This window comes from Gopherus flavomarginatus, unplaced genomic scaffold (assembly GCF_025201925.1).
Source record: "Gopherus flavomarginatus isolate rGopFla2 unplaced genomic scaffold, rGopFla2.mat.asm mat_scaffold_43_arrow_ctg1, whole genome shotgun sequence".
Taxonomy (NCBI): Eukaryota; Metazoa; Chordata; order Testudines; family Testudinidae; genus Gopherus; species Gopherus flavomarginatus.
In genome coordinates this window covers 2742841-2760417 of record NW_026115085.1, presented here as the reverse complement: position 1 = coordinate 2760417, position 17577 = coordinate 2742841, and the positions used below count along the sequence as shown (strand labels likewise).

Genomic DNA, 17577 nt, shown 5'->3' with positions numbered 1-17577 from the left:
ACTGTGGGAAGCAACCCTTCACAGAGACCATTTGTCTTGTGGTTTGGGATACTTCTCAAGACATGCTGCACTCAGAGTGAGCCCCTCATCCTGTGCCAGCTGGAGAAAAGAAAAGGGGCCAGCCAACTCTCCCACTACCAGCTGCGAACCACTGATCCCCAAACAGGGGGAGGCCTCTGACTTTGATGTGTATTAAATATCAGGCTGTTCTCTTTCTTTGGCAAATATCTAACAGAGCTAAAAGAGGAAACAAATGATCCTCAAAGGAGAGGGGAAAGACAATCACTGGGAAATATAATCCCCTGCAACATCCAGAATGGAGAGCGACTCAGGGCAACAGGTTCCCCCGAAGGAAGAAGTTTTTGGGATTTAGAAACATAAGGAACAGCACAAAACTTGAGAGGATTGTTAATTGACATTTGATAATGACACAGAGGGAAAACCTGAGCTTTCAGATCAGTGTTCAGAAATGAAAGACAAAGGGTGGAAATCAGAGATTTTGGATCCATTTTGCAAATTATAGAGAGGAAAGTGGAAAATCAGAGGGATTTTATATCAGTTGTTGATAGGAGGTAAAATCTGAGTGTTTCACATGAATACTTGGTAAATGAATAAAGAGGAAATGGGCAACATTTGCAAACATTTTGTGTTCAATAATCTGAGAAAAGGTGTAAATCTGAGATTTTCTTATTATTTTATAATTAGAGACAGGAAAATCTCAGGGCATATTCAATTAGAAATAGACAACTAGAGAGAAGTGGGGCAAATGTTTAGGTTATTTTATTTGAATCTTTGAGATTTGCAAAGAAATTGTGTCACAAACTGCATATTTGATAACATGAGAGGAAAACACCAAGATCTGAGGGGAGAGAGTCACTTTCCTGTCAGGGCCCAGTGCTCCCTCTTCCTCCCCCTCCGGGGTCTCTCACTCACTGGGGGCTCCAGGCGGGGCTGGTGCGGTCAGAGCCTGGGGCTGCCTAGGGGGCAGGTCCCAGCTGGAGAAAGCCCCTCCCTCCCGGCCAGGATAGGAATGTGCTACTGGTAGCAGCCTGGGGCTGGACCCTCTCTATGGGGGACACTTGCTCCCCCCTCCCCTTCCTGGCCCTTCCCACGCCCTGTTGCCAGCAGAGAGTGGCCCCCCCAGCCCAGCCCAGAGGTGTCCCTGTCTCAGGCCCCCCCCAGCCTCTGCCCAGTTCAGAAATCACTCGGGGTACCATTTCCCACCTACACAAGGACAAATCACTGCAGGTGAAAATGGGGGGAAACACCCCAAACCTGAGATCTGAACTGGCCATTGGCAAAGGGGAGAGAAAATGGGGCACAATGGGGGGAGGGGAACAGGGAACTTCTCAGGGGTTTGAGGGAAGGGGGTGTCAGCCTGAATGTTGCTTGTTGCTCTCTAGGGAGAAAGGGGGGAGGACAGGAGAGGAGGGGGGTCTCCACGGAGGGGGCAGTGGTAATTCCGAGGGGATCTCAGCCCTCCCTTTTTCTCCCCGCTCCTCAGGGGTCACCTGCTCTTCTCCCCTCGCCCCCCGGCCATGTCCCGGCTGCACAGACATTTTCCATCCATCCCTTTCCCAGGTCTCCCCCCTCCGCAGCCCCCGCCAGACCCCACGCAGGGGCTGCTAGGTGTAATGCATGTTCAGTAGGGATTTCTCCCCTACTAATGCTGGGGTGTCCTTCTCCTATAGGTTAGTCTACTAATGATCTCATCTTGGTGCCATGTGTGTCAGTACATTGCCATGGCACTCGTGTGCTTAGACATCTGAGGATGCTCTATAGAAAAGCTCCTTGAGTGAGGTGATCCACAGGGAGTAGCTCAAAGCTCCAAAGTGCCTGGCCGGGGCAGGACATTGGCACAGCAAGGGCGGGGTGTGGCAGTGACATCACAAAGGCCTTTTGCAGGACCTCACACTATTGGTCAAAGACTATTGGTGAGCAGGTGGTGACCTCACAGAGAGATCCTGACATCAGTCAGGGGCCAGGGGCTAGGGAAACCTCAGAGACCCCTGTGGCTTTGCTTCAGCAAGTCTCCTTCTCCAGGTCTCTGTCTGAGGACTGAGAGAGTATTCGGGTTCACGGACGTGAGCGCCAGGAGAAACCTCTTTCCAGTTTTCTCCTTCCCTTGTAGTGATTTTACTAGAAAACAGCCGTCCCTCTTTAGAAGGTAAGAGCCTCCTGGAGGTGTGAAACCTGTTCAGTCTGATCCATCTGGTGAGAGTTGAATTCTAGGCATGGAAAACATGAGTTTAAGGAGGCAGAATTTTATTCCGCACCTGGGATTTTGTCCCTTAGAATCATGGGGACATTAGGGTTTGTCCTTTGTGTTTCACCTTTTCCTCCATCCACCTGTCCCTCCCTCCTTTCTCTTCATCTCTTCTTTTGTCCTTTCTCCTGTTCCCCTCCCAACACCAGGACGAGTGTGTGCGTGTGTGTTGCGGGGGAGTGCTCTGCAGCTCTCACTGTGGGAGTTCCACCCAAAAATGTGAGGCTGAAATAGTGCTCAGGCAGTCAGGGCTGGATTAACCTTTTGTTGGCCCTGGCACCAAACATATTTGTGGGCCCCAGTATAGTCACTGTGGGCTCCGAGTGTGGGCCTGGTGGGGCAGTGCCATTGGTGCCTTCGTATACCCGGTACTGAACCTCAGAGACATTTTTCATTTTGATCACACACCTCTCCATGACTATATGCATTGCCATACACAGCTCCCTCAGCCCGCGGGTTTTCTTATTGAGCTGTACACCCATGTGGGTTTACCAGTGTCCACAGTGAGCAGAACTTTCATAGTGACCAAGGAAACTCCCCACAGATTTATATCTTTCCTCATTCAGACCTTCTCTAGCCATGTCTCCAGTACCCCCCCATGTCACCAGTCACTGCATGTGGTCCTAGTCTCAGCTCAAAGTCCTAAAGCCAGCAGACACCTGATCAGTTCTGACAGATCCCTCCCTCAGCCCCCATCCTGCCATGTGAGCAAGCCACCGGCAAACACCATTTCCCCAAAGTGAGGACTTAGCCCTTGGGAATCTGAAGACACCGGCGTCTCTCCCTCTGCTCCCATCTACGTGCTAGTCTGCTACCTGGTCACCACCACCTCTCCCCATACTTGTTTCCTTTCTACTTTGGACATGCTCCCAACCAGCTGGAAGCTCCCTCTGCAAGCCTGACCTGCTCCCGCGTTCCCTGCTCCCCCGACATTCCTTTCCTACTGGTGACCTCTGTTCCTTGAGGTTAACTCCAGTGTCTTTAGGTGCTCTAGCTTTATGGCCCCAGGAGTCATAGAGCCACTTGTAGTTTCTCTAGCTACAGCCATGGGGCAACTGCCAGAGGCCAGACTTAGACAGCTGCAGCTACTAGCCGCAGGAGCGGAGGCAATGCCAAGTCTGAGCATGCTTGAACCTTGCAAGGGCAGCACTAGGGACTCTAAATCCTCAGCACTGGCCCTAGGCAGCTGCAGGCTCTGGAGTTAGGCACTTTCCTCCTTTAGGTTCCTGCATGGTTACAGAACTGCAGTAAAGTGGAACAATTATCAGCTTCTGTGATTGGAAGATGTCTGGATCCATCTAATAAGACCGTCCTACATAAATGAGGAAAGTTGAGGTGCCTTTATTATTCTTTTGTTCCATTCTTTGTTTCTATGGGGAATTTGCCAGTGCAATATCACTGTCTTCCTTTTAAACAAACAAAACTAAAAAAAAAGTGTAATGGCTGTTGAAAATAGCAATTCCAGCCCTCGTTAGCACTGTGAAGACCCCAACGTTTGTTGCTCAATTTTCTCCTACTTTTTCTACAGTAAATGACAGTGGATCAGCATATTTGATTTGGGAGAAATGAAGTAACAGCTGCCCAAATTGAGCTTGAGCACTCCTGATTTTGAGGTGTTCAGATCTGGAAGGCAGGGGCTAGATTCCCTTTATGAATATTAGATACATCTGGAAAGGAAAAGTCAATTTCTATTTTCATGGCTCAGAAGTGGAAATCCTCCTGTCCTGTATCTGAAGCTGTCCAGGTCCAGTAGAGCCTCCCCTTCCTTACTTACCATTTTACCTTCTGGCGGGATCCACCTACCTCCCTTGCCCAGCTTCAGATAGAGAGGGGCCCTGTCCAGTTAGTCCACCCAGTTCCATCTTTGGGGGCTGCCAGGCGAGGTCACACCAGCATCCCTAAGCCTGTCTGGGGAAGTCTTCTGAGGGTGCTACCTGGGCCAAGGCCTTCTACTCCTTGGTCACACCTCTTCCCTATTCACAGGTGGCACCCCCTTCTAGCAGCCAGCCCCAGCAAGCTGCAGCACATGGAGTCTCACAGCTTCTCCCCTCCCTTTCCTGTTGATAGCAGCCAAGGGAATGCTGGGAAATGTTCCTTCTCTGCTTTAAGGAAGGGAGCTGGTCAAGGAACTACAGCTCCCAGGGCCCTATGGGGTCTCAGCTCCCCTACTGAATCCAGGCTGCTCTGAGGCTCCTTTTCTGCAGAGGGGAGGAAGTTACTGTTACAGGTCCCTTCAGAGCTTGGGCCTAGCACTATGGCACCATGTCAAATCCAGTACTGCTCCCAACTCTATCAAGCTCTGCTGCTGGCAGGATCCCTTCCTTTTCTTTTTGTTTTTTGCCTCCCCTCCAAGGAGAAGCTCTGCATTGTTCCTGTGTAGGGAATTGAACCCAGGCTGTCTGGGTGAAAGCCAAGAATCCTAACCACTAGACCACATGGGACTTCCATAACACGTTTACATGTTCATATTCAATAACACAATTAAACGTAGCCATTCAAAGTAGCCATTTAAAAGAAGTCATTCAAAAAACTTCAAAAACAGACTTCAAAGAGAAATTGCAGAGTTACAACTGATCTGCAAACTTAACACCATTAATTTGAGCTTGAAGAGGGACTGGGGGTGACTGGCTCACTACAAAAGCAATTTTCCCTCTCTTGGTATTGACACCTCCCTGTCAATTACTTGGAGAGAGCCACATCCACCCTGACTGAATTAGCCTTCAACACTGGTTCTCCCCTTGTATGGTAACTCCCTTTACATCATGTTCCAATATATATTTATGCCTCTATCTGCAATTTTCACTCCATGCATCTGAAGAAGAGGGCTTTTTACCCACGAATGCTTGTGTCCAAATAAATCTGTTAGTTCTTAAGGTGTCACCGGACTCCTCGTTGTTTTTGTGAAATAAAAGCAAAATGCACTCTAAGCTGATCTTAACCCTTTCAATGCCCTTACAAACTTAGATGCTTCTCACCACAGGCCGGCTGGTGGCTTTTCAGCCAGGCTCTCCCCTTTCGTCAGCGCTTCAGTTGCTTGGTGTGGGGGTGTCTGTAGATGTAGGTGGACGAGAGAGACAAAGCATGGCAAATGTCTCTGCTTTTATCATGTCCTTTCTTCCCTCTTGGCTTTGCTCCCCCTTCAGAGTCAGGTGAGCATCACTGCGTCTCTCCAAGCAAGTCTGAGCAATTCCCCTGGGGTGTCCTCTTGCAGGTAAGTGATTGCACTGTAGCTCCCTTGCTGAACAATGGCTGTTGATGGGTTGTTTGACACCCTGTCCGGGTGTTGGCTACTTTCCTTGCTGTTGTCACTGGGGAGCTAATATTTGGCTGACTCCCCCACCTTACAGCATAGTGATAACCACACTGCACAATTCTCATAACTTCATATGCATGAATGGTAAACATCTATGGGTAGAGAAATGACTTTCAGCAGATCATATCCTTTCCCCTGATACCTTACAAGGCATGCTCTGTATATAAGATCACGATTATATGAAAATGAGGAATATGGGGGTTACAGCACACTCCCCCAAAGGTACAGAATGTCACACTGAGATTCTATTTTCATTTGTTATGTAACAGCATTAAAGAGATCCAGTGACTGACCAATGGCATTTTCAAGTGCTAAAATGGCAAGCGCTGTTGGTCTCTCATTGGCCATCAGCGACTGAAGATACGGTTTAATGAGCCAGAGCTTCAAGGCGAGGGTGGCTCTGTCCACTGCCTTCCGTTGCGCTGCTGGGCACCAAGTCCCTGGCGGTCAATATGTGAAGCTGGGAGAAGAGAGTGGGGTGGCAAGCGGTGGTAGAACTTTTGCCACCAGGGTCTAGCTGTCTAACTTCCTCTTCGCACTGCTGGGCCCCCGTTGCCTTCAGGTAACACAGGAACTAACGCAGGAATAGGGTGGGGAAGCAAGTAAAGCCGAGCAAGGAAGGCAAAAGTTAATCTTATCTTCATGGGCAGCTCGCAATGACGTCCTTCTTCTGTGCCACAGCTGACAACAACATCCCAGACAGAAAAGTAACAGGCCAAAAAGAAACCTAGCAGCTGCTGAAACAGTTCAGCTGGGAGCGTGCTAGACTAACAGGCTCTTCTATCCTCCTTTATGCACGGGCGGGATGTTTTCTGAGAGTGCAGCAGTTCCTTTAACTGCCACGAGTCCCTCATTTCAGGCTATGCAGCAGGAAAAGACAGCATGGGCTTCTGCACCGAGTTGGCCCACCTGACCTTTCATTCTTCTCTTGCTCTTTGTCAGCAAGGAGAAGAAAAAGAAGCTCTCCCTCAAGCTGGAGTCACATGGGCGAGGTAAGGACGACTTCCTGAGTGCTGGCTCCAGTCCTCTGCCCTGCCAGCTGACCTATCGAGGGGCTACCACCACATTCTCTAGATTTGTCCATCAGTCTGTGCCAGAGTGAGCAACAACCCAGTAGGTTGAGTTTCTGTAGTGTAGTGGTTATCACATTTGCCTAACACGCAAAAGGTCCTTGGTTCAAAACCAGGCAGAAACAGGCTGGCTTCCTTTTCCCAGATCCCCTTGTTATTCAGAAAGGGCACTCCTCCTATTGGCCTGTCCCTGGGATAACTCCAACCCCTGCATGACAGAGGATGCTGACAGCAGTGGAGAAAGCACCTTGGTGTCAGGCTGGAGAACCTAGAGTAGTTAGGCCAGTCACCATTTGGAGGCTTGTGGCTTGGCCACCTCTGCTGTTGGAGGTTGGCCTATAGAGGCTCTCACTTCCTGCTGGGCTCCTTTGCGTGACTGGCCAAAGGAGGAAGTGAGGCAGGAATGGGGCAATAGAGGAAAGTTGAGCTGAGGAAGGCAGGGAAGAAGCTGTGGGGTTAGTAGAGCACCACCCTTCATTCTGCAAAGCCTGGGGAGGTGTGGTTGGCTGCTGGGAGGTAGAATCCTGTGCCTGCCTCTTGGCTTTCCAGGAGTGGCTACTTGCAGCCCAGAAGAAGAAGGGAGGTTCTGGGTGAAAGGAAAACAAGCAAAGCTGAGTCCAAGTGGAGAATGGCGGCTCCTTTATGGCCAACCTGGGGGCATGACTGATGGTTTTAGAGGTGGAGGCTGGGCTGGCTGTGAGCAACTGGGATCCAGGAAACCCCCACCTGCCCTTCTGAGGGCTGAACCCATGGAGGTGCGGTTGGCTGCTGAGAGACAGACCCCTGTGGCTGCCTGTTGGCATCCCAGGGATGGCTACTTGCAGCCCAGGAGAAGCGGGGTTCTGGGGGGAAGGAAAAGCAGCAATGGTGAGGCTGAGTGGGCTCCTTTCTGGCCGAGATGGTGGACTGTGGTGAGTCTGGGAGTTGCCTGTAAGCCATAAGTGGACGTAGTGCAGTGAAAACTGCTGCTCCATTCTGGCCGACCTGGGGGCGCCACGGATGACTTGGGAGTGGGGGCAGGGCGCTGGCTGTGAGCAAATGGGATCCAGGAAGCCCCAGCCTGCCCCTCCAGGGGCCGAGTCTTCTTCTCTCCTGCCATGGGGAGCCCGACCTTAAGCCTGCCCAGCATGTGCAGCAGCTCGAGCATTAAGCCTTCCTGTGTGCATAACTGAACTATGCCCTAGTGTAATAAGGTGTAAAGTTTAGATTGTGAATTTATCTTTAATTTCCATGGTAATTTACTTTGATCTTTTATTCCTACCACTTATAATCCTTAAAACTCCATCTTTCTGTAGTTAATAAATCTGTTTTATGCTCTACTTAAACTGGTGTATTTTGCTTGAAGTTCTTGGGAAATCTCAGCTCCATTACAAGGCTGGTTCATGTACTATTCACAGTGAGGGAGGGGTGGACCCTGTGTAATAAACTCACACTGATCAGGCTTCTGATTAAGGCAAGATGGTATGATCCAGGGGTGCAAGGCTGCAGAGCTGTAGGGGGGGCGACTTTCTATCATTAGTGTTATGAGTGGCTGCAGAAGCATTTATGTAATTCAGTTGGCTGTGTCCCTACCTACGGATGTCTGTGTAAGTGCAATATCTGCCAGAGATTCACAGCTTGTCTCAGCATCACATGTGTGAGAGGGAGCCCAGGTGGTGGGACAAAGGGCTCAGGGGTCCCACTGTTCAGTTGCATCCCAAAGATCCCATCACAGACTTTCAACAACCACAGCGGGTGCTCACTGAGACAGAGAGAGAGATGCCAAAATAGTGATATCCAGTGCCAGCAGACATCAAACTATCAGAAATTCTGTGAACAGAGAAGACCCTGCTAGTGGAAAATGGCTTATGAGGTATCATTAGAAAACGCATAACCTACTGAATATTATCCTCCTGTTAAAATGTGTAGTAACACTGTATGTAAAATTGTGAGATTTTACAGTATGATATTACTGAAAAAGTTACAGTTCTGGGGAACACCCACAGACCAGTTCCTCAGAGACAGCAAGGCAAACAGCTGGTCAAACAGTCATTCTCCTGCAGGGGGAAGGTGTGAAGACATTAAGGACTGGTCTACACTACGGGGGGAAATCGATCTTAGATACGCAAATTCAGCTACGTGAATAACGTAACTGAAGTCGAATATCTAAGATCGGATTACTCACCCATCCTCACCGCGCGGGATCGATGTCCGCGGCTCCCCCTGTCAAATCAGCAACTCTGTTGGGGTTGGTGTTGTTCCGGAATTGATATAAGCGCGTTCGGGGATCGATATATGGTGTCTAGATGAGACGCCATATATAGATCCCCGAGCAATCGATTTTAACCCGCCGATACAGTGGGTAGTCTAGATGTAGCCTTACATTCCATCACAGGGACCTATTGAGGCTGTTGTGGAAAACGACCACAGGATTAATATTTGAATCAGCTCAGCCTGAGGCTCTTTTCTTGGTTACAAGCACGCAGGGGGCGACAGCTATTGGAATACTGTTCCTGAGCTAAAAATCACACAAGCCTTTTACAGCTTAAAACCACAAACAATGACACATACGTTGCACGTTAATTTTCTTATTGGAATATATTCCAAAATATGATGCAGGTCAAAAGCAAGCTGAACAATCAGTTTTCCATATTTGGCCTTTCCTGTTATTTTTATTACACCTGGTGATATGGGAGCAAGACTCTCCATGTCTCAAGAAATGTCACTACCAACCTAGGCCATTTTCACATGCTGGGGTGCAATCCAGATCAGCGAGGAGTTGTGTCATCTGTAATCCTGGGTGAGATTCAGTGTTCTGCTGCTGGAGCTCCCCTGTCTGGATACTCCCAGCCAGCGTTCAAGGACGCACTGAGTGTCTGTATGATAAGTAACCCTGGACTGGCAGCTCTGACTCCAGCCGCCTGCTTGTTACACCCCAAGCACATTCTGGTTTGGGTAGAGAAGGCTCAGGGTTTGAGAGAAGGCTGGGGGTAGGAAGCTTCTGTTCATTATGCTGGACCTAACCCCAGTTTTACTTGAGTAAAGAGGAGATATTTGACATTGTGTGATGCTGCTCCTGTGCTCTGTTCCCAAAGTGTTCTGCAGCAGAGGAGGGTCTCTGGTAGTATGTATGTTACTGGCCTATTGGGGTGATGCTGAAACAGGACAGGGTACAGATGGCATTGTGGGGGTGGCATGAACCTTCACTCTTCATTTCCCCTTCCAAGAACAGAAGGGACAGGAATCCTTACCCAGCGAGGTCACAGTCTCATAGTTCTCCTGCATGACATCCCAGTAGAGGGCTCTCTGAGTGGGGTCCAGCAGAGCCCACTCTTCCCTGGTGAAATACATAGCCATCTCCTTGAAGGTCACCAGCCCCTGAAAGAGTAAGAGTCCAACACTAAGGACTTGCTGCCCCACTCAGAGCCCCACTATTTGTGGCAGACAAGAGTGAATCAAATGGAAGCTCTGGGTGAATCATAGTCAGGAGAGTCCCACCTCGACCTGGCTCAGAGTATCCAGCAAATGCCAGGGTGAGGGGATGAAGAGAGAGCCCCTTATCTCTCCCAGCATATCCATCACCCCCCTACTAGCCACTGACTGATACAGGAGATGGAGCCCCTAGCAGGGTCCAGGGAGAGCTCGCTGGTAGGATGCCCAACACCCTCCTCATTGTGAGGACGGGGATATGAAGGGAGAGGCAGCTCCAATAAGCCTGACTCATGGGTATGCCCTTTATATCTCACAGCGGCTGATGGTTAATGAGGTCAGGCTCCAGCACTAGGAGTCTGGTCAGTTTGACTAGCTCCATGTAGGTGGGTTATTTTCTCTCTTCACAAATTAGGGCATTTCCACCTCCAAACCTCCTGGGTCTGTTCCTAGAATCTAGGCCACTTAGTAAATAACTCCCAGCAGGTCTGCCACACCCTGGTCTCCTCTTTTCCCCACGCTGTGAATTTCCTGCCCCGCTCCAACCTCCAAACCAGACTCTGCAAACCTTCCCACCTTTGGTGTATTTGCTCTCCCTTTCCTCCAGCAGGAACCCACCAGCAACCCCCTGATAATCTCTACCTGGACTGACTCCACTGCAGCCATTTCTCTTCCCTGTCCCACGCCAGGCTGGGATGAGCTGGAGCAAAACATTCTGCAGCCTGTCTGGGGGAGAAGGGCAGTTGTGGGCATTTCAGAACCGGTTTTAGTTAATTTCACATCACAATTCCCCCAGGCCCTTTCCCTGCAGACAGACACCCTAGATTCTGTCATGCTGGGAAATGCTCAATCTGTTTATTACAATTTAGACCTGGCCCCTCCTGCCAGGCTAAGTCCACAGACACATTTTTAACCTCCCTTCTCTCTCCCCTCACCCCTTCTCTGAACACAAGGCTAGAAAAGAGCAGAACCAAAGGAGTCACTGTGGGGGATTCCCTCAGACACTGACCCCACGGCAGCCACACCCCAGCAGGGGGAATATGGAGTCAGGAACTGGCTTTTGCTCTGTCTGATCCTTGTTTTGTTCACTGGAAAGTGGTTCTGCCCCAGGATGCAGCAATACATGTGTCTGGGTGGACTAGAGAGCTGGAAATCTCTCCCCCACATTCATTTCTCCCACTGCCCCTTTCAGTCTCTCCTTCCCCTGTCCTCTCTCCCTGCCCTTGTGGCTGGGACAGTCCCATTCCTGGGGGCTTTGCTCTCCCATGGCTGGATTTCCTCCTGGCAACCACTAATGGGAGGAGAAATGAGGTGGTGTTGTTTGTGCAGAGTCACTTTCTTGCCAGACCCTAGGACATTCCCTGAGGTCTTTCAGTTACCTGGAGACTCTGGCTCAGAATTTGGTAGTAACAGGGCCCAGGACTGCCCTAGGGGGCTAGGACCAGCTGCAGAAAGTCATCCCCTGGGCCGGGCAGAGAAGAAGCTTTAATTAAGGTCACTTCCCAGCACAGAGCCCCACTGGGGGAGCAGCAGCTGCCAAGCCTGGTCTCCCAGATCACAATGGAGGCTGCAGCATCTGACCCAGGAAGCTGAACCCCAATATCCTGAGCAGAGAGGGACAGAGTGTATGAGCAGCTTCCCTCCTTTAGCTCTCTGGGGAGAGCAGCTAATGGGACCCCTCCTCACAGGGCGAATGGCTGATCTCATTTGACCCACTGTCCATCTGGAATCACTCCTTGTCTTTCCATACAGTGACTCTGGATTAACAACGGTCTCAATGACACCGGATTTCAGAAAGAATGAGTTCAGAACGCTGTGGAAAAGACCATCGTGTGGCAGTGCTGACTCCCTTCCCACCTCCCTCACCCCCGCAGATCTAGGACAAGGACTGGGGGCAAAAATTTTCCAAACGGAACCAAAAGTTCCTGCAGTTTTCAAAAGAGGAGAAAAGTAAATTCTGTGATTTCACACTAACAGTATTTGCTAAGTGGACAGAAAGTTATCACAGTGACAGGGCACATGACTGGGGAATGGACTTAGTGACCTGGTGACTAGGAGCCAGGACTCTGGTACAAGTTGACCAGAGAGAAGGATCATGGTTAGCAGCAGCCCCCAGACACCCCCTAGTACCCAGAGCCCAGACCCCCCAGCCAGGGGCCCCAGACACCCCCCAGCCAGGATCCCATCAGATATTCCCTGGGACATAGCCCCCAGAGTCCCTGGCCAGGGACCCCAGATACCCCTCAAAGCCCCACCGGCCAGAGAACCCCCACCACACCATGATTGCCAGGTTGGGAATCCCAAAGGGTTCCCCCCACCAAGAGCCCCCAGCAGCCAGGGACCCCCTCAAGGGACCCACCCCCACACTGGGAACTCAGTCCCTCACTGCCTGCCTAGGAACTTCCCCACCCTCCAGAACGATCTACCCTGACATTTGCCTGGGACCCCCTCCTCTGCCCAGTGTGATCCCCTGATGCTTTACAGTGCGACCCATCACTCTGCTTCCCTGGCATGCCCTCACCTAGTGCCAGGGATCCCCTCCCCCAGCTCTGTGCACTGGGCATGGCAACAAAACCAGGAACCAGCGGGGGAAGCACAGACAGAGCCCCTGGCACAGAACCAGGCTCCCTCTAACCCTCTGTCCCGCCTCCCCAAGAGACACCCACCCCAATGTTCTGCAGCCACCAGGCCCCCAGCGATACCCACCTCCAGGACCCATAGCCTCAGGGATGGGCACATCAGAACCACCACCCCCGAAAACCCCAAACCTCCACAACCCACCAACCTGACTAGGGTACCCCCTGCCCAGCCACCCAGAAGCCTCCCCCTACCACAATGCCCCTTCAGCTGCAATCTCCCCACACAGACACCTTCCCTGCCCCTGCAAGTGTTACCTCACAGAGTGTGAGAAGTGGCTAGAAAGTTAACACCACCTCCTGCTGGCCAGTCACACAGGCAGAGGGAGCCTGGGGAGTGCTTCTTTAACAGGAGAATGGAAGGCCTGGAGGGCAAGAAAGATCCACGGGCTGTCACTAGCAAATAATGGCCACCATGGATCCACCCCAGAGGCGGCTGCATCTTAGCACATTGGGAAACAACCCATCATATTCAATTAGAAATAAAACAACTAGAGAGAAGTGGGGCAAATGTTTGGGTTATTTTATATCAATCTTTGAGACACGCAGATAGAACCCTGTCACAAACGACATTTGATAACATGAGAGAAAACCACCAAGATCGGAGGGGATTTGATGTTGCTATTAAATAACTAGTGGAAAAGGGGGACTGTTGGACTGGATTTTATATAACTGTCCAATACATAAACAGAATGTGATGGTCCCCCCCGGCCACGGGGCAACCATTCACGTGAGCAGCTCAGAGCCCTTTGAGGAGCTGATTTAAGGGCGGGGGGGAGCTGGAAGGCTCCCTGGACAATGGAAGGGGGCCGCAGGGGAATTGGGAAGTGGGGTCTGGGCAGTCTCCATGGGGGATGTGCTCCTCCCTTCCCTTCCCTGCCCGGGCAGAGAACGGGAACCTCATCCCATCCCACTCCAGTGGGAGCCGTGTTCTGGGGAATGACCCAGGGCAACAATTTCCCACCCAAACAAGGACAAATCGCTGCAGATAAAATGGGTGGGAAAATCCACCCCCATCGGAGAGATTTTAAATTGACATTTGAGAAGTATGGAGAGAAAAGGGAAAATCAGAGGCAATTAGAGAGCTGATCATTGGCGGGGGGGGAAAGGAGAATCTCCCTGGATTTTATAGCCACGTGTGATAATGAGAGAGAAAAGGGGAAATCTTGAGAGAATGTGTGTGTGGGAGGAAGTGGCAAAAACAGGGACAGGATCCAGTTAACTCACCTCCCTCCCACCCCGGGAATGTCCTGGCTGCACAGAGACAGATCTACCCCTCCCCTCCCTGCAACTCCGGCTTCTCCTCCCCCCTCGACACCTCCGCCCTCACACCAAAGGGGGGGGCTCTGCCAGCGCCTCCCCCTGAGCTCAACTCCTGCTCCTCCCCCCAGCCCGGATTGTGCCCTTTAGCCCCCCACGAACCCTGCCTCCAGCTGCCTGACACCCCCCGCCCATCAATTTCCTGCTCTGCGCCCGCCCCTCCCACGCTCCCTGTTACTTCCCCGCCCCGCTCCAGCCCCGCCCCCAGCGCCCGGCGGAACGTTACGGCTGGTCCGGGCAGGGGGAAGGGCAGCGGCTTCAGCGGCTGTTACTGGGCATGCGCAGTGCCCGGGAATAGCACATAGCTATGGGAAGGGATTTAATACACCGCCCCACCCCCGCCTGGCCCGGGGTCCGCCCCTCCCCCCCACACGACGGCCGGGCCCCGGCCCCCCCATCCCAGCGGGGCGGGCGGGCGGATCCTCCTGCAGCTCCACTGGGGCCGAGGCGCCTCCAAGGCTTCTCCCAGGCTCCCTGGGGCAGAGTCACTTTCCTGCCCCCCAGCGCCTCTCATTCCCCGGGGGCTCCGGGTCACAATGTCCCACCGCCCTTCCCCCGCCTGCAGCTCCGGCTTCTCCCCTCCCGCCCCCGCCAGCCACACCAAGGGGAACCCCCGGGCCCCAGTCTCTGTCCCCACCTGGATCCCAGCGGGGCCATGGGCAGATCCTGGCTGCAGCTAAGAACAGCGGTTCCGCTCCCGCTCGGGCAGCTCCAGCGCTGCTGGCAGCACGTGGAGAACCAGGAAGCAGCTGTTCAGCCCGGGCTCCGAGTCACAATGTGCCAGAGCCCCTCCCCCAGGAGCTGCCCCGCCCCCGGGCTGTGCCAGAGCCCCGCCCCCAGGAGCTGTCCCACCCCCGGGCTGTGCCAGAGCCCCACCCCCAGGAGCTGCCCTGCCCATGGGCTGTGCCAGAACCCCGCCCCCAGGAGCTGCCCTGCCCATGGGCTGTGCCAGAGCCACGCCCCCAGGAGCTGCCCTGCCCATGGGCTGTGCCAGAGCCCCGCCCCCAGGAACTGCTCCTCCCCTGCTCCGTGCTGGAGCCCCGCCCCCAGGAGCTGCCCCGCCACTGCTCTGTGCTGGAGCCCCGCCCGGAGGAGCTGCCCCGCCCCCGAGCTGAGCCAGAGCCCCGCCCCCAGGAGCTGCCCGCACCTGGGATGTGTCAGAGCCCCGCCCCCTGGAATTTCCCCATGTTGGGTCTCTGAGCTTTGTTCTCCTGCCACCTTCTTCCCAGCACCCCCTGCTCCCTTCCTGTGTCTGCAAACATCCCCCCTCCCCCGGGGCCGGCTGCAGTGCTCGCTGAGGTTGACTCCAGTGGCTGAAGTTGCCTCCATCTCTGCTTCACCTGGAGGGGGAGAGACAAAGAGAGGAGATGGTCCCAGGGTGTGAAACCAGAATCAGGGGGCAAGGAAAGAAGGACTGTTTGGAAAGGTGGGGTTTTTTTGTGGGGGGGGGGGTGAGCCAGAGGGATTCAGAAGAAGTTGGGCAGCAGAGGCTCAGGGAAATTGAGGGGAACCTCCTGGGTGTCTCAGCGTTGCCCAGGGTTTGTACAGCACCTTGCATAATATGGGGTCTGATCTCAGTCATGGTCTGTGCAGCACCTGGGAGCCCTGATGTCTGTTTCCTGATCACAGGCTCTGGGAATGGAGAGAGGGAAACCTCAGCACCTGAAGGTTAATGCAGCCCTGTGTGCAACCCCTGCTAGGGTGATCCGACAGCAAATGTGAAAAATTGGGATGGGGGTGGGGTTAATAGGCACCTATATAAGAAAAAGACCCAAAAATCGGGACATCTAGTCATGCTAGTCCCTGCTGTTCTCATAAGGGGTCGGCTTAGAGAGGGTTTGGCTACACTTGCAGCTGTCCAGCGCTGGGAGTTAAAGCTGTCTTCCTACAGCTGTTTAGGGAAAGCGCTGCAGTGTGGACACACTGACAGCTACCAGCACTCTGTCATGGCCACATTTGCAGCGCTGTTGGGAGTGGTGCATTATGGGCAGCTATCCCAGCATTCAAGTGGCTGCAATGTGCTTTTCAAAAGAGGAGGGTGGGGTGGAGTGTGACACGGAGCGTGGGGGAGACAGAGCGAGTGGATTTTTGGAGCTGACACTGTGTCAGCTCCCTGCCTGGCAAGTTCAAGCCTCCTCCCCCACCCCTCTCTCATTCACTAAATGCAAATAGCCGCCTTTGTTTTTTCCCTCACAGACCAGATAAGCCGCTGATCCAAAACAGACCCCCCCTCCACCGTGCCCACCCGGCTGCTTCTCTCCTCAAGCAAACACCAGCTGTGGGTGTTCCAAAGGGATCCCCCTGCCTCTGCTCATTCACTGCAAACAGTAACTGTGTTTGGTTTTTAGATAAGCAGCTCCGGGAGCCTTGAGCTCACAACAAAACAAACAGAGGCATCACACCAAAACAAAGAGCGTTATCTCTACTTAAAAGCATTATGGGAAGGTTCCGGAGGTCAGTGACAGCGTAGTAAGATTAATCACTGTTTACACTGGCACCCCAGCGCTGCATCACCAGCTCTGTTCTCTTTATTCCTCTGGTCGAGGTGGAGCACATGCAGCACTGTAGCCAGGGAGATACAGCGCTGTATGTGGCTTGCCAGTGTGGACGGGGAGTAAGTTACAGCGCTGTAAAGCCACCACCTGCACTGTAACTCTCCAGTGTAGCCAAGGCCTGAGTTGTAGTAATAATAGCAGCCAAGAATCCGGTGGCACCTTCTAGACTAACAGACGTATTGGAGCATGAGCTGTCGTGGGTGAATACCCACTTCGTCAGATGCAGCAATAGTCCCATATGGGCTAGTGGTCAGGATTCCTGGTTTTCACCCAGGTGGCCTCGGTTCAACTTCTGGTGTGGGAAGAGTGCAGAGCTTTTGCCCAGAGTGGGGGCAGGAAATGAACAGGAAGGGATCCTGCCAGCAGTGGATTTAGACAGTGTAGGGAGGGGACCCCAGAAGTGGGGGTGGGGCAGTGGTTTGGGGGGAGATGAGGGAAGGATCCCAGCAGTGCGGGAAGTTGACAACCTGGAGAGCACAGGCCTGGAATGGGGACCTGGAAGAGTGAATGTGTCCCTCTAAACCCATCAACTGCAGACTAGGCAGGCTTGGAAAAATTGTGTATTTGTTGGTAAATGTCAATTTCTGTGTAAACACACAACCCAATGGCAAAATATTTCCATCAATAATCATCAAAATTGACAGATGGGCAAAGTAAGAAACATGGTGCTTGAGAACTTATCACGTTGTAGGAGCAGCAGTGATCTGTATGCTCTGTATCATCTGTATGCTCAAAAGGTCTGTTAAACTCCCCCAGCTTGTGTCCTTTCCCGCTTTGAATGCCTGTGAAGTGGCTTTCCCACTCTCCTTTGTACCTCCAGTGAATGCCCTTCCCCCGGCCCATCTGGCCAGTGGTTCGCTGTGTTACATTCTATTGCACCTCAGGGAGACTGATCTTCATCGCACCGTCCATCGCTGCGCTGTGGGACACTTACCTTAAAGGATCCTGACATCTCCACTGCCAGGCCTGTCCTGGGAGCGTGAGTATGAGTGTGACACCCTCTCCCATC

General features: G+C 52.5%; 1 protein-coding gene and 1 non-coding gene across 2 annotated transcripts in view; both read left to right on the top strand.

Moving 5' to 3' along the window:
- LOC127042431 (zinc finger protein 560-like) overlaps positions 1–17577 on the top strand; it is an 816513-nt gene that overhangs the window by 604658 nt on the left and 194278 nt on the right. The window lies entirely within an intron of this gene.
- TRNAV-AAC (transfer RNA valine (anticodon AAC)) lies at positions 6702–6774 on the top strand. The gene has a single exon. It is a non-coding gene; the product is annotated as a tRNA-Val (tRNA).